Source organism: Saccopteryx bilineata, chromosome 4, assembly GCF_036850765.1.
Source record: "Saccopteryx bilineata isolate mSacBil1 chromosome 4, mSacBil1_pri_phased_curated, whole genome shotgun sequence".
In the NCBI taxonomy this organism is placed as follows: Eukaryota; Metazoa; Chordata; class Mammalia; order Chiroptera; family Emballonuridae; genus Saccopteryx; species Saccopteryx bilineata.
The window spans coordinates 284391969-284409162 of record NC_089493.1 but is presented as its reverse complement, the minus strand read 5'-3'; positions in this window follow the sequence as shown (position 1 = coordinate 284409162).

Below are 17194 nucleotides of genomic sequence, written 5' to 3'. Positions count from 1 at the left end.
TCCAGCCTCCTGTGTTTCCCTCAGGGACCCTCGGAGACCTCCCTGGCTTTCCCCCATCCGAGGAACAGCCTGACCGTGGGGATTTCTCTTCATGGTCTTTCCCCCAGCTTACAGCTTGAGTTATTATCCTCCTTCCCCAGGACTGCGATGGTTCTATGGGTCCCAGGGGCGGGCAGAGCAATGTCTGGCTGAAGCGTCTTCATTGCAGAGAGTAGGTGCACAGTAAAGACAAGAGTCTTCTTCAGGCTCTGACACCCGAAGTTGGTGTCAGGAAGCTTTTCTTTTCTCCCTGCATACTCTAGGCTCTTCCGGCTGGAAGTCTGGGATCTTACTGCTATCTGATGCCCTCCAGCGCTGACTCCCACTGAAGCTGGCTCGTTATGCCATCCTGCTCTACATCCAAACTTGCCCGTCCAAAGTACCCGTCTCCAGAGCCCTCACATTGGAGGCAAACTCCCACTGAGTTCAGAGTTTCCATATAGCCCCTACCACCCGCGCATGAAGTGTTCACAGCAGCATTATTCACAATAGCCAACAGGGGGAAACAGCCCAAGTGTCCAACAACTGATGAACAGATAGATCAACAAACTCGTGGGCTAGCCATATGGTAAAATATTATTTAGTCATAAAAAGGAATGAGACCTGACACCTGCTACAATGTGGGTGAGCCTTGAAATCATTGTGCTGAGTAGAAAAGCTTTCAGACATGAAATGCCACAGATTGTATGACTCCATGTATAGAAAGTGTCGAGAATAGGAAAATTCACAGAGACAGAAAATAGATCAGTGGTTGTCTGAGGCTGGGAAGAAGGGGGATTGGGGAGTGGGATGGGGTTTCCTTCTGGGCTGATGAAAATGTTCAACGGTTCGCATGTACTAAATGCCAATGAATTGCACACTTTAAAATGGTTAGAGTGGTGCATTTTACATTCAGAGAGAGAGAGAGAGAGAGAGAGAGAGAGAAGCCAGGCACATGAAATCAGCTCTCAGGTCTCTTACTATGCCCTCTTCCCTGAAAGAGGGCCTTTCTTTGCCCAGCATCGGGGCCCAGGCCCCTATGTGGCTCTTTGCCCCTCCCCCGTCAGCCGCCTCAGGCAGTGCCCACTTTCACAGATCGAAATTCTAAGAGTCTGATGAGCCTGAGCTCATCTTTCCTTGTTATTCAGAGAATGTGCATCAGGCGTTGTCTACCTTTCCCACCTGTTGTCCTGCTTACCTGGGGAGAGGGGCCTTCAGACTGTGGGTAGTATTCTACCTCAGCTAGCTGGGACGTGCAGGAAGAAAGCCATTACACAACAGCAGGTCTTTCTCAGCCACTGTCTGATCTTTCCCCGGGAAAGGGGGAAGGTGAAAACTGGAGGACCGGTATCCTTTCCAAATCTAATTCTATTTGACATTAGATATGCGTCTAATTAATCACAGGACACTTCAGCAGGACCCGGGTACATGCGGATCTGCTGCCTGGGCTCACCAACACCACACTTTTCACTAGAAATCTTATTTCTAGAACACTTATGGCCAGTAGAGTGGAGGAGGGTTGGGAGTGGGACGAGGACATTTGGAGATTTGTAATCAGGGCAAGGTGCCACCCTCCCTGGGGGGTCTTTGGGAACATGTGATGAAATTTGGGGTTGTTGCCTTGACTTGGGGCTGCTTTTGGAATTTAGTGTAGGGGGGATGAAAATAGAGATGCTAACAGTACTATAATGAGCAGGATGGACCCACCCCAAATTGTCTGTAGCCCCTTTCATAAAGGAGGTTTGGATTCCAGTACATCTCCGATTCATCCGCTTAGTTGTGTGACCTTGAGTAAAATCACTTAAACCTCTATCTCTTTATTTATTTTTATTTTTTGCAATGCCTGGGTCCTTGGTTTACAGATTAGATCCTTCCTTAGCCATATGCTTGAGGTCTGCAAAAATTTCCATCCATCTTGCAGATTCATGAGAATTGCTTTTCCCCTCTCTAAAGGGCGTCCATGCATTATTTAAGTCTGGGAAAGATTAAGCTAAATGGTAATCTTATTTTTAACAACAATCACAGAAAAACAGTTACCGAGTGACTGCTTATTTTGTAAAGCCTCAGAGCCACCTCTTTCTTCAGTTAGGTGCTTTTCAGGAGCCCCATCTTGCAGAGGAGGATTGGAGGTGGATGGAACATAAGTAGGTAAACGCATGCGCGGTGAGCTGGCATGGGGCCGCGTGCCCGGCGCTCCATCCTCCAACCCTTCGCAGCCAAACCAGTATCTCCAAATTTGGTTTTTCCTCAACCTCTATTTTTGTGGCATCCAGGTGGTACCAGCATGACTTCTCCCTGTATTTTTATACTATAGCTCTGTTTTTCATGCCCTATTTTAAAATTGATTTAATTTTAACATTTCAGTACTTACAGTTGAAGCTATGATTTTTTTTTTTCTCTTAAAATACAGTGAAAACAAAACAGTGTTACGAAACTCTACACAGATTCCTAGAGGGTTCCCAGGGCGCAGGTATTAAGAGTCAACAGACGTTTTTGTTTGATGACTTCCAAAATATTGACCCCCACAAAAAAAAAACAATTAAAAATGAAGTCATTTTCTTATTCTAGGCACCGGTGGCTTTTGATGCGATTTATAAACATCATCTCATCCTATGATGCTTTCCTGAGGTGCCATTGGTGAGACCCCCTGCACTTTTCTGCCTCCACTCCTGTCCCCGGTTGCTATGAGATCCCAGTCGTCTAACTTTCCCATCAGAACCGACACAGAACCAGGTTCTCCGCCCTTGCTCCATTTGGGCTTCAGCCCACTCTCGACAGCCCAGCGGCCTCCTTGGCCGGCCCCAGTACCCCCACGAGGCTCGCCATGTTGGCTCCACAATGGTCTGACCAGCTACTTCCCACCCTGGCTTTGGAAGGTTAGAATCTTTTGTTTTTCCTCCTTTTCAATTACAAAAGCCTGTTTGAACAGCCTCTGTGACAGCCCATGTTCAAACAAGCTTTTGTAATTGAAAACAGAGCTGGCAACGAGGCTGCAGGAACGCTTGCCTCAAAAGGAGGAGATGCAGAGCCTGCTGTGATCTGGTCCCTGAGGCCACTTTCAAAGTGTTTAAAGCTTCCTTCCAATTAAAAAAAAAAAAAAAAGGAAAGGAAAGTCCTGTTTAAACATACAGTACAGAATGACTAGCTTAGTTGATTGCAAAAGAAGATTTTTGACCCAAGTATTGCTTTGGATGAAGGGACAGTGGTCTTCTCGGGAAAGGGCTGGAGGAGGGGTGCTGCCCCTGGTTGGGCACTTTCACCCACCCTCTGCGCCCTTCTTGGCATTATTCCGAGGGGTCTCTGAGGTTGAACGTTCAGGTCTCACCAGCATGTTCAAGTTTCAAGTTCAGTGTCTCTCCCCCTCCCCCTGAATTTGCAAATGTAGTGGCCAAGAACAATGTTTCTGAAAGGAGAATTGGGTTCAAATGCTATTTGTGTGACCTTGGACAACCGTTTAACCTCTCTGTGACCCAGTTTTCTCACCTATAAAACAGCATTGCATTAGCATATGTCTTAGACGATTGATTTGAAAATTAAAGGAGGTAATTTATTTAAATTACTTCTCTCTCTCTCTCTCTCTCTCTCTCTCCCTCTCTCTCTCCCTCTTTTTTAAGTGAGAGGAGGGGAGATAGACAGACTGCTCCCCGACTGGAACCTACCTGGTAACTTCAGTCTGGGGCTGATGCTTGAATCAACCAAGCTGCCCTCAACACCTGAGGCTGATGCTTGCACTAACTGAGCTGACCTCAGCACCTGGGGTCAATGCTCAAACCAATAGAGCCACTGCTTGTGAGAGGAAAAGAGAGAGAGAAGGGGAAGAGGGAGCGGGAGAGAAGCAGATGTTTGCTTCTCATGTGTGCCCTGACTGGATGGGGATCAAACCCAGGACATCTGCATGCCAGGCCAATGCTCTATCCACTAGCAACCAACCAGGGCCTATTGAAATTACTTCTTACCACATTGCCAGGCAAAAGCTTAGTGTAAGGTAATATTTAATTATTTTTAATATTAATAATGTTAATTGTAATATTATAAAGAAGTGAAAGACTTTATAGCAGTTAACAGTGTAGATTTGGGTTTCAGATTGATCTCACTTACCTCCCTGAACCTCTATTTCTCTGATCTTAAAATGGAAATGATGGTAGATTACCCCCGCCCAAACAGACACACACACACACACACGCACACACACACACACACACACACACACACAGTCACTTATTGTATGCCACCCACGGGGATGGGATAGGAATGGGAATAACTAAAAGCAGGAAAAAGGGGGTAGGACAAGAAGGTAGGTGGGTGCCAACAAAGTCTTCATGAGAGTCAAGAGATGGACAAAATGAACCCTTACTGAGGCAGGGGAGGGTGGTAAGAAGTCAAGAACAGTGTAATTTGAGCTGGGCGCCACGTGGATGAGAAGAAGAAAATGATAGATATGCCAGGGAATGGGAGTATCGTGAGTGAAGGTGAAAGGCCAGGAATGACGTGTATTTCAGTGTAGCTGAAGAATGGGCAGGAGGGGGCTGTACTTGCGAGAGAGTCTACTGCAAGAGTGAGAGCGAGACTGGCTATGGGATCATCTACATTATTAGTCTTTTGATTATGAGGGACAGGAAAATACCAAAGAGCTTCAAAGAAAGATATATGAATGAAAGGATGAATGAATGCCTGGATGGATGGACGGATGGTCGACTAGTTGGGCAAATGAATTTGTAAAATTTGTATTTTCTGAGTTTGCTCACTTTTATTGTTTAAAAAATGGTGCTGGGCAGCCACTGCGTGCTTGCCCTCAGAGGAGGGCAGTTGATTGCAAATTGCGGGTTGTATTTCTGCTTGAGAGGGGCCATTGTTTTGCTAATGTTTGCTGGAGGAGGGGGTCTGTGTGGGCTCAGGCAGTTTTGCAGGGAGAGCAGAGAATGCAGAGTGCTGAAGAAGAAGTCAGTTTCGCAGAGAAGAGAGAAGGTGCGCAGATGGGAACCAGAGCTGAGGGGCTTTGCGAGCTTCACTAAGACTGGTGGGGCCTTTGATTCTAGGAGGAACCAGGGAAGATTCTCCTAGTTGTGGAACCAGAGAATGAGTAAGGGCTTAGGGAGCCACTGAACAAGAGGGAAGAGGTCTTCCCTGTGTGTTTGCTCATTGGCTGGTGCGAGACTTTAATAGAGGAACGGCCCACCCTTTTTTGGCTCCACTGTTCCTTTACCGTCTGTTCGAATCCAATGTGAACCTGCATGGTCATGACAGTGGACATTGGCCCTACAAAAGATGGACAGACAGATGGATGGATGGATGGGTAGATGGATAAATAAATGAATTAACTGCAAAATAAATAAATAGATTTGTCCAAGGGTAGTCTAACCTCAGGCTGAGTCTGATCGAAAGTCTCAAAGGATGCGATCAGGATCTATTTCTCTCTCCTCTCAGGGCTGCTCCACTGGACTGTCTCTGCTATTAGGCTCCACTGGTTATCCCTTCATTCCCAGCATATCATCTTTATTCCTCATAGCCTCAGTGTGAAAGAAAAAATGAAAACTGCTTTCTGGCAGTTTAAACCAATCTACCTCGGGCTGTCTCGGCCATTTAACCATCCAGACACAAAGCACTAAGATCAAAAGGAAGAAAGGGTGGTTTTCAATTGACCAAATGAATATTACTTGCTCATTGTTGGAGCTGGAGATGAGCACTTTCCTGAACCACACAGGCTCCAAGTGGGAGAACAATTTGACAGGAAAGGGAACCCAAGGACTATTAACAGAGAAGGAGAGTGATTTCCAGAAAAACCAACAGGTGACCACGTATGGCTTTGCACGCTCACTCCACCCTTGACTTTCTGTGTAGGTTATTGGGCGGAAAGGGCATGGTGAATTTTTGAGCCACTGAATCTGAAAAAGAGACTAGTCTGAAGATCAACCTGAGCTTCTAGGATCAAGGGGATGAGGTAAAGGTAGATCCAAGTTCTGTGGGGCCTAAAGATTATGCAGCCTGCTGCCTTTCTCTGGGGTAGGCAGATATTTAAGTGGGCCCACAGAGGATATGCCCTGCGTATTCCAGGGGACCGACTGTGATGGATTTTCCTGCTATAATTACATTTTTATATGGTACAGCTGACCTTAAGAAAGAAAGATAATATAGCTGGATCTGACTTAATTCTGAATCCAGTAAAAGCAGAATTTTTCTCTAGTTTGTTGAAGAAGAGAGGAGCTCAGATTTAGCCAGAAGGATTTGATGCACACAACTGGCTTGAAGATGGAAGGGCCACATGGTAGAAATGCACTGACAGCTACCCCTAATTTACAACCAGCTAGGAAATGGGACCTCAGTCCTCCAGCCTCAAGGAACTGCATTCTGCCAACAAGAATGAGTTTGCAAGCAAGTTTCTCCCCAGTGCTTCCATATAAGATCTCAGCCAGGCTGACGCCTCGATGTCAGCCCTGTGAGGCCCTGAGCAGAGATCCCAGTCACACCAGGCCAATCGCCTGCCTGGCCTACAGGACGGTGAGCTCACGTGGGGGTTGATTTTAGCACCTACGTTTGCGGTAATTTGTTACACTGCAATAGAAAACTAGTACGCTCTTTAAATAAGACAAATGATGATTATGAAATTAGGTACAGGAGCCCATTCGTGTGTGGGGGTTCTGAAATTAAGTTTTATTAGCTTCATGCAAAATCCTCCTTTGGGGTCAGGGTGGGGGGGCTTTGGCCATGTTTCATGTTTCTTTCCAGTTCTCTATAAACACGAGACAGGGAAGAATTGATTGATGCTTTCCCACTTGACCTCCCAAAGCTCAGTTCATGCTTTTCTGGCTCCCATCCCCCAAACACCCCCCCCCACACACACACACCCTCATCTCCATGACGCCTAGATGCTGCCAAGACATTTGGTCCATTTCCCTAACTGACAAAGGAAAAAAAAAAAAAGCAAAGCTCTTAAAATTATTAGGTAATGATATCACTTTAAAAAGCGACACAATATTTTAACAGCATGACGCCACTTAGCTGTGGTTTAATAAAATGTGGAAGGCTGGGAGTTGGGGAAGCTGCGGCAGCGTTAGGTGGGGGCCGGCAAACAGCTCTCAAAACTCACATCAGGAAAATTACTTTTTCTTCAAATGGAAACTTTTCAATTGCTTTCAAATAGCTGGAGCTGATGGAAATAATTTCCTTAGCACGTTTGCATATGCTGCCTGTGTCTTCTCCACACGGTGCCAGTGAGCTTCATTAATAAAGATTGTTGCGAGGTTCTGATGTTGCCAGGCCCTTGTTATTTAGAAAAGGCACCAAACCAAGTCAAGGGGAGTCAACTGGTTACTAAATGCAATTCCTGTTCCCTGTCCCCGAGGCAAATGGAGGCCAGTGGGGGAGGGTGTGTGTGTGTGTGTGTGTGTGTGTGTGTGTTTACATGAGTGTGCAACTGAGCAAGGGCAGCTCTGAAATTCAGGCTGATCCTCAGCCAGTTAGGAGGGATAACAGTGGCTGTCAGGAACAGAGCCCGGTATTTTTCTGATGGACAAACTAAGGGAAGAAGCTGACGACTTAGGTACAAGCACACAGACTCACAGAGATTGCCTTCACCACTTTAGGGGGCCAGGCCACTGTGTTAGGGCTGCCTTTTTTGCATTTTTAAGACACGCATAGTTAGGCTTTGATTGTTCTCTTTTGGGCCTTCCTCTTCTGAAATGCCATGTGGGTAGAGGAGGCATGAGGTCAGTGTTTCCAGGAATCAAGTCTGGGAACACTGGTGGCCACAGAGCAGTTTTAGGTGGACCTGACATGACACGGGAAGTCACAGTGAGCAACACACTCCCATCCTATTTTCCTACCGCGGCTCTAACCCCACCAGGGAGAAAGCACCAGGTTGCTGCAGCTGTGGCTGCCGTGTTCCCCCTCCCCCCACCCAGAGCTCACCAACCTCCCTTTATTACAAAGAAGCCACAGATCCTGGGAAAGACAACTAGGCCTGGCTCATTGTATTTATTGTATCTGCTATATTTATTTTTATGATTGCCTATTATTTATGGCAAGTGATATTGATTTTGCATTTACATAAAGCTTCCTTTTAAAACCATTTCTTCACTTTTTAAAAAGGGAGTCCATTAAGTCCTAGCCACAGAAATCGGACAAGAAGAAAAAAGAAATAAAAGGCATCCGATACATTGGAAAGGAAAGAGTAAAACTGCCATTATTTGCAGATCACATGATACTGCATATAGAGAACCCTAAAGATTCCTACCACACACAAAAAAAATGATCTACTAGAAATGATAAATTCAGTAAAGTAGCAGGATACAAAATAAATATTCAGAAATCACTTGTATTGCTATACACCAATGATGAGTTATCAGAAAGGGAAACTAAGAAAACAGTCCCATTCACAATTGCATCAAAAATACCTAGGAATAAATCTAACCAAGGAGGTAAAAGACCTGTACTCAGAAGATTATACCATACTAAAGAAAGAAATTGAAAAAGATACAAATAAGTGGAAACATGTACCATGTTCATGGATTGGAAGAATTAACATTATTAAAATGTTCATACTTCCCAAAACAATCTATAGCATCAATGTAATTCCTATAAAGTACCCATGGCATAGAACAAATAAATAAAAATTTATATGAACTCACAAAAGACCCCAGATAGAGAAAGAAATCTTGGAAAAGAAGAATGAAGTTGGAGGTATCACATTACCTGATATCATACTATACGACAAGGCCACAGTGATCAAAACATTGGCATAAAAGCAGACATATACATCAATGGTATGAAGTAGAGAGCTAGAAATCAACCTATGTCTATATGGTGAATTAAAATTTGACAGAGGAGGCAAGAACATACAATGGGGTAAAGACAGTTTATTTAATAAATGATGTTGGAAAAATTGGACAAATGCATGCAAAAAAAATAAATAAATAAAACTACACCACCTTCTTACTCCGTATACAAGAATAAACTCATGTATGACTGGTAGTGACACAATGGAGAGCAGTGGTGGTCAACCTGGTCCCTACTGCCCACTAGTGGGCATTCCAGCTTTCATGGTGGGCGGTAACGGAGCAACCAAAGTATAAATAAAAAGATAGATTTAACTATAGTAAGTTGTTTTATAAAGATTTATTCTGCCAAACTTAGCGAAAATCCAACATCAAGTACTTGGTAATTATTATTATATGCTTTAACTTGCTGTAACTCTGCTTTATAAATTTTATAAAGTAAAGTTACTTCCCTACTTTATAAAGCACCATTACTGTGGAACCGGTGGGCGGTTAGAAAATTTTACTACTAACAGAGATACAGAAGTGGGTGGTAGGTATAAAAAGGTTGACTACCCCTGGGAGAGAGTATTGATCTGGGACTCTGAGGTCCCAGGTTCAAAACCCTGAAGTTGCGAGCTTGAGTGTGGGGTCGTATGGCTTGAGTACAGTCACACCAGGTTGAGCCCAAGATTACTGGCTTGAGCAACTAGTCACTGGCTCAGCTTGAGCCCCTTGGTCAAGGCATGTATAGAAGCAATCAAGATGCAATTAAAATGACACAGTTATGAGATGATGCTTCTCATCGCTCTCACTTTCTCTCTCTCTCTCTCTCTCTTGCTTAAAAAAACAAACAAACCAAAATGGATTAAAGACTTATATGTAAGACTTGAAACCATAAAACTCCTAGAAGAAAACATAGGCAGTAAAATCTCTGACATTTTTCTTAGCAGTATTTTTTCTGATATAGCTCTTAGGGCAAGAGAAACAAGATAAGTAAACAAATAGGACTACATCAAACTAAAATGTTTTTTGCACAGCAAAGGAAATCATTGGCAAAATGAAAAAACAACCTACTGAATGGAAAAAGATATTCATTCTCCAATGATACATCTGAGCATGTGTTAATATCCAAAATTTATAGAGAACTAACACTACTCAACACCAAAAAAACAAAAACAAACAAAACCCCCAAATAACAATGATAAACTGGGCAGAGGACCCAATAGACACTTCTCCAAAAAGGTCATATAGATGGCCAGTAGACCTATGAAAAGATGCTCAGCATCAGAGAAATGAAAATTAAAACCACAGTTAGGCTTGACTGGGTAATGGCGCAGTGGATAGAATGTCAGCATGTGACTCTGAGGACCCAGGTTTGAAACCCTGAGGTCACTGGCTTGAATGTGGGATCATAGACATGACCCCATGGTCACTGACTTGAAGCCCAAGGTTGCTGGCTTGAGCCCAAGGTCACTGGCTTGAGCAAGGGGTCACTTGCTATGCTTGTAGCCCCCCAGTCAAGGCACATATGAGAAAACAATCAATGAACAACTAAGGTGCTGCAATAATTGACGTTTCTCGTCTCTCTCCCTTCCTGTCTGTCTGTCCCTGTCTGTCCCTTTCTCTCTCTCTCTCTCTCTCTCTCTCTCTCAAAACAAGAAACAAAAACAAAACAACAACCCCCCCCCACAAAACCACAGTTAGAGATCTCCTCAGACCTCTCAGAATGGCTATCATCAATAAATCAACAAAGAACCAGTGGTGTTGGGAGAATGTGGAGAAAAGGAAACCCCGTGCACTGTCGGTGGGAATGCACATTGGTGCAACCACTATGGAAAACAGTAGAGAGGGTCCTCAAACGATTACAAATGGAACTGCCATATGACCCAGTGATTCCCCTTCTGGGAATATATCTGAAGAAACTCAAAACACTAATATGAAAGACTATATGCAGCCCTATGTTCACTGCAGCATTATTTACAATAGCCAAGGTTTGGAAGCAGCCATCAATAGGTGATTGGATAAAGAAGTGGTACATATATACCATGGAATGTTACTCAGCCATAAAAAAGAGTGATATCTTACCATTTGCAATAACGTGGATGCATGTAGAGGGTACTATGCTAAGTGAGATAACTAAGTCAGCGAAAAACAAGCACTGTATGATCTCACTTATATGTGATATCTTTTAAAGAACAAAATAAATGAGCAAAATAGAAACAGACTATGAATACAGAGAACAGGCTAATGGTTGCCAGAAGGGAGGGGGTTAGGGGACTAGGTAAAAAAAAGATGAAGAGATTATGAAATACGAATTGGTAGTTACAACATAGTCCCAGGGATGTGAACCTGGAGAATATAGTCAATAATATTGCAATAACCATGTATGTTACCAGGTGAGTACTGGAAATATCAGGGGGAACACTTTGTAAAGTATACAATTATCTGACTGCTGTGCTGTACACCCGAAACTAATATAACATAATATTGAATGTAAACTGTAATTGAAAAATGAAATAAAAAATAAAAAGCGAGTCTATTTAAGGGAAGACAGAAAGTATGGCAAGAATCAAAAGGCGTTAGAGGAATGTCAAGAAATATTGACCTAGGGTGTGACTCACCTCCAGATCACGAGACTGGGGCCTACAGTGTGGCCATGACTCACTCAAGTGTGTTAAAATGTAGTGTGTTCACAGAAAATTTGAGGAATAGCAAGGCCAACAGATCAGAAGACAATCACTGTTAGAAAGATAGTTTGTTACTCAGTTTCCAAGAAGAGAGTATGGGGTTGGCTCTATTTTTGAAAGGAATGTCAAAGAACTTGTGGATATATATGATACTAAAAATCACCACACTGGCTGAGAGAGCCTCGCTGAGAATTAGATGTTTAAGTAGACTTCTTCAAGAGTCCCAACCACACCTCAAGTCCAGGGACACAGGGCGCAACTCCAGAGAGCTGAAGGAGTGTGGGCTTCACAGTCTGGCGGACTTACCTTGCAATCCTGATTTGAGAGCCTAGTTGCTGTGTGACCATGGGCAGGTTACCTACCTTCTCTGAGCTTTAATTCATTTGTTTGCCAAGTGGGGCCGATGCCCTTTTCTCATAGGATTATTGAATCAATGATATCAGAACCTAGTGTGTGCTGCCTAAACATAAATTCCTTTCTTTTTCCCTCTTCTGCTTTGCGTGCCTCCCCCATTTCCCACACTGATTAGAGTCACCTGGGATCATGGGGAACAGGAGGAAGCATTGTGAAGTATTGGAGTTATGCAGACACCAGGATAACCATTGAGAAGTCGTCTCTAGTTGCGCAATCTTAGGCAAGTCACTTTCTCTTCCCGAATTGCAGTTAAAATTCAGTGTTCGGCCTCATTTAGCTTAACATAAGCCCCGAGTTTTTCTGGCATGCCCTAAGAACTTGGGGTACACCTTCTCATGGGAGCCTGCTAACAGTCCTCCAGGGCAGCTGGGAGGGCTCAGAGAGTTGAAGGGACCCTTCCAAGGTCAATCCTTGGAAAGCAATGGAGAGATGCCGGCCTCAGCCCAAAACAGTGGGGAGATTAAGATGCTAGCTGTGAGGTTTGTGGAATTTTAATGACGGCTTGCTTTGGGAAATTATAATTCTTTAAAAATTCCAATCAGGGCTCTCAGAAGAGCACCAAAGGCCCCTTCAGGAAGCAATTAAAGTGCCTGCCCCATAGTGGGAGCACCCCTGTGATAAATCAACATTTCAGCAGAGCGGTTTCTAGGCCAGGAATCAGAGGTAAAATGAAATCAGTCAAGTGGAGGGACGGAGAAATAAACTGTTTGCTGAGGCCATAGTCGGGTGGGCTGGCACGCGCCAGACTTTGGCAGGCGGCTAAGCTTTAGATCCCAGCGAGAGGATTGGGGGCCTGTCCCTGCCTTTATATGCTTTTACTGTTGAAGGGACTAAGGGTTTGTATCTGGAGTCATACTGCCTGGGTTTAACTCTGAATTCTGCCATTTATCTGAGTGACCTTCCAAATCTATTTCCTTATCTTTACAATAGGAGAAATAATATGTTTACCTCTAGGTGGGTTGCTGTGGGAATTAAATGGGATTATGCAGGCAAAGCTTTGGGCCCAGGGCCTGGCGTATGGCCATCCTCAATAAAATAGCATAAACAAACAGGTATTTGATTAAGACTTTCTGGGTGGTGTGGGCAAAGTCAGAACAATAGTGTAGTTTAAGAGAATCAAAGGGCTTTGGGTTAAGAAGGGACTATTTACTAACGGTCCCACGAGACCTGAAATTGTGTTTATACACAGAATTGTTTCCAGGAAAATGCCCAGCACATAATATGTACTCATTTAAAAATGGCAGAAGTAGGACCTCCTGAGGCCTCCTGCTTACTCATTTTAATTGAACTAGGCAGAAATTATTCCCCCTTTCCTTCCAGGGGTGGAAACGAGAGCTCACGGAGACTAAGAACCCTTACCAGGAGCTCATAGCTTCTCAGTGGGTCTCCCGTGGGTCTCGCTTTGTGCCGAACGAGACAGAGCAGGAGCTTTAGTTTGGGAACGACAGAGGATCTGTTATTCAGGCCTGGGCTGGTTCCAGAAAGTCGTGAGTCTACTGGAATGCATTCTCTACTCAATACTAGAGAACCAGGAACACCCTTAGTTTGGCATTTTTCTAAATTAAATTGGATGCTGAAACTTCAACCACCTGGGTGGAGGAGAACCCCAAATCAATCATTAGGAGGGTTCCCTTCTCTAGTCCACCGGGTTATTGGAGAACCCTAGACCAGCCAAGGGCCTAGGAAGCTGGCGTGGGGGGAGCTTTGGGGGGCTGATCCCTATTCCCCATGGCTGCCCTCATGACTGTTGCTCCTTCCGGCAGCCAATGTCCCTTACTGCGCTGTTCCTCTACACCTGGGGGGCTTGACCGCTCCCCCTCAGGGCCCTGGTCTGACCACAAGCTCAATATGGGGTGGGTCCCCGCCCCCCGCCCCCCGCCCCCTGTTCTCCAGCCTCCATTCCTATCCCCTGGTCAGAGGTCCACTTCCCCTCAGGGGGCCGTCTCTGGAACTCCGTGCCAACACAGCTGTCCTCGGACAGACAGCCAGACCCGCACCTCCGTGAGCCCCAGCCAGGGTTTCGGGATGGAGCTTACGGACCACCTGCCTTAGAGTCATCTGGATAATTATTTAAAAGTACAGTTTCCCCCATTGTCGCCCACTGCAGAGCTATTAAATAAAAATGTTTGTGGATTTGGCCCAGGAATCCACAATGGATGCCCAAGTTGATTGTTCTGCACATCAGAGTTCAGGAATTATGGCCCCAAACGGTCAGTGCCGAGGCTGGTGGACTCACCGTGGGTCCACACACCCAGCACGCAGAACGCAGCGCTTGCTCGAGCACAGAGAAGGCGGGAGACATTTCCCTGTCAAAAGACAGACAAAGAATTTCTCCATCTGGCCACAGAGACTTGTGCTATCTGGGGCCAGAAGAAAAGAGAAGAAGAGGCTGACACCAAGCACTGGGAGTCCCTGGCTCTCCCGTCACTAACCCTCTCGGTTCCCTTGGCCAAGGCTCTTAACTTCTCTGCATCTCGGTTTATTTATCTGTGAAGTGGAGCTGATGAGGCATCCCCGGGAATCTGGGGAGGATTGCAAGGATGTTACCCTGGTAAGGCTGAATGTGTCAGCAACAGTGGGCCAGACAGATCACAAACTGTGCCTGAACAGGGCCCAGTTATCGCCAGATTTCACTCCTCCCTCCCTCCCTCTTCCCTCTCTCTCTCCCTCCCTCTCTTCCTTCCTTCCTTTCTTCCTTTCTTTCCTTCCTTCCTCTATCCATTTACCCATCAGCATGTATTGGTCCAGTCCATGCCAGACACACGAACATCATAGCAAATAAGACTTAGTCCTTATCCTGATGTACGAGATAGCTATTGATCAGATGATCCTAGCAATGCATGAACGATTATGAGCTGGAGTTCTGCAGGGAAGAACCGGACCCAGAAGTATCATGTATAACGAAGCAGCTGGCATGGGCTGTGCTCCTTGAACTGTATGTTCCATGTTACTTGCTCGTGTGTAGGAATAAATGCATGGTCATCAGGGACTGAAGCTGTTGGGGGTTCTGAACAATCTTGGGGCTTGAGGACTTTGGGGGGGAAAGAGAGAGAGAATAAGGGGTCCATCTTGGTTTGTGCCCTCATTGGTTAGCCTGCTCTGTTGGCAGGGCTCCAGCCCAGGCAGTGGTGGGAGGAGCCATCTGAGGTCAGAGCAATTTTTCCAGGTTTGGAAGCATGTCCGTGCCCCTTAGCCGCATTTCTCAGTGGAGTAAGCAGGGCTTTAGATTCGGGTAGATCTGGATTCAAATCTCGAATTGATCCCTTGGGGGTTGTGTGAGCCAAGCCTCAGAGTCAACACATGTAAAGCCAGACGGAGGCAAAGAGGAAATCCGTCCTTCCCCAACATTGTCATCTCCAGAAAGCCCGTGAGAGAAGGCCATCCTCCCCTACTTCTCTCCGTTTCTGGGACTCTTGCGTAGGGAGACCCGAGCTTGACGTGTATGCAAGTGCTGCGGAGGGGTGTGCTCCCTGGTCGGCTGGCCCTTTCGGCTGAGATGTTTCTGGGGTGGGGGTGTACTGACCGAGTTGTTACATGGTCGCAGGCTGACCACGTGCCAGAAGGCAAAGGAATCAGATAAAAGGGTTCTTTCAGGGGTCCTGGCTTTATTTTACCCTTGGCCAGCAGAGACGAGGACTCAAATGTGACTGGTGTGTGTATGGGGTCTTCAACATCGGGGATGACGGGCGAGTTGGTGGTCACCGGACATGGGACAGCCACGCGCTTTGAGGACTGAAGTTCTGCTCCTCGTGGAGCATCGGCTGGGATCGTCAAGGTCTGTGTTTGGCCCGGAGCGCATGATGATGACATTTGTTGAGCTCTGAGCATGTACCAGGCTTTGGGTTGAGAGCTTTGTCTGACTGACTTACAGGAGTCCTCTGTGCACTTCGAAATGAGTGTGGTTATGCTGCGCTCTTTATAGAGGAGAAACAGGTTCAGAAAGATCAGATCGCCCCTGGGTCACTAGATCAAGGGTGGAGCCATCACTGCTACCCACTGCCACCCTGCTTTCCCAGATCCTGCTGGGGTTAGGGGACTACCCAATGAGGCTCATTCACATACTGGTTCCAACACGTCAGAGATCCTCACTCACCAGTCTGGGAAAAGTCTAGCCTGTGATTCAATCTTCCCGAGACCCTCTGATGGTGTGTCTGACAGCAGGCCACTCTGTGCCGAGGGTCAGATAAGGATAGAGATACCGTAATCCTGCTTCAAGTTCAGCCCAGGAAAATAGACTGTCCACACTGGGGTTGGACAGGAAGAGAGCTGTTTTGTTTGCAGTAGGATGTGGGACAGACTCTGTTTGAATTAGTTATCAGCTGCTCCCCTCCTCCTTTTTCGTAGACACTGGAAATAGCCCAGCCCTCAATCCTGGCCTGGCACATGCAATGGAACACACGCAGAGGAGCCAGGCTGGAGGCCTGGGACCTGCCACATAGACTGGTGCCTCTGGTGAATGCCTGCATGTCTCTATAGCTCGGTTTTCTCCCCTCTAAAGGAAGGTCACAGTGGTACCTCACAGGACTGTATGAGGCCCAAGTAAAATAATGGATGTATGGCCTGACCTATGGTGGCACAGTGGATAAAGCGTTGACCTGGAATGCTGAGGTCGCTGGTTCAAAACCCTGGGCTTGCCTGGTCAAGGCACATATGGGAGTTGATGCTTCCTGCTCCTCCCCCTGTTCTCTATCTATCTCTCCCTCTCTCTTTCCCCTCTCTCTCTAGTAAAAATGAATAAATCAAATCTAAAAAAGTAAATAAATAAAAAAATTAAAAAAATAATGGATGTATGTATTCATTGACTTACTCCTTCATTCATAGTTTTTATTCACTTGTGGACATTTATTGAGTGCTAGCCAGGTGCCAAATGCACTCCTTGGTTTAGGATAGAGCTATGAAAGCTCAGCCAATGTCGCTACTCCCAAGGACTTATGTGCTAATGTGGGAGGCAGACCATGAATGCAGTATTAAGAAATCATGAATTAGCGGGCATGTTTGGAGGGTACTAAGGGACAGAAAGGTGATGAAACAGAGTGTGGGAATAGCACCTGGCAGGGTTGGTCGGAGAGCCTCTCCAGGGAGGGAACACCTGCACTGAGGAAGATGTGGGGTAGCTCATTCCAAGAGGGGGACATAACAAGTGCAAAGGGCCTGTGGCAGGAAATCATGTGGGGGGTTCTTAAGCAGAAGGGAGGCCAGGAAGGCCAGAGCAACATGACCAGGAGGAAGGTGATACAAGCTGAGGTCAGATACCCTCACATGGACACCCCTCTTACAGATATGCGCCATACATCTCACTTTTGGATATTTTTATTGTTCCTC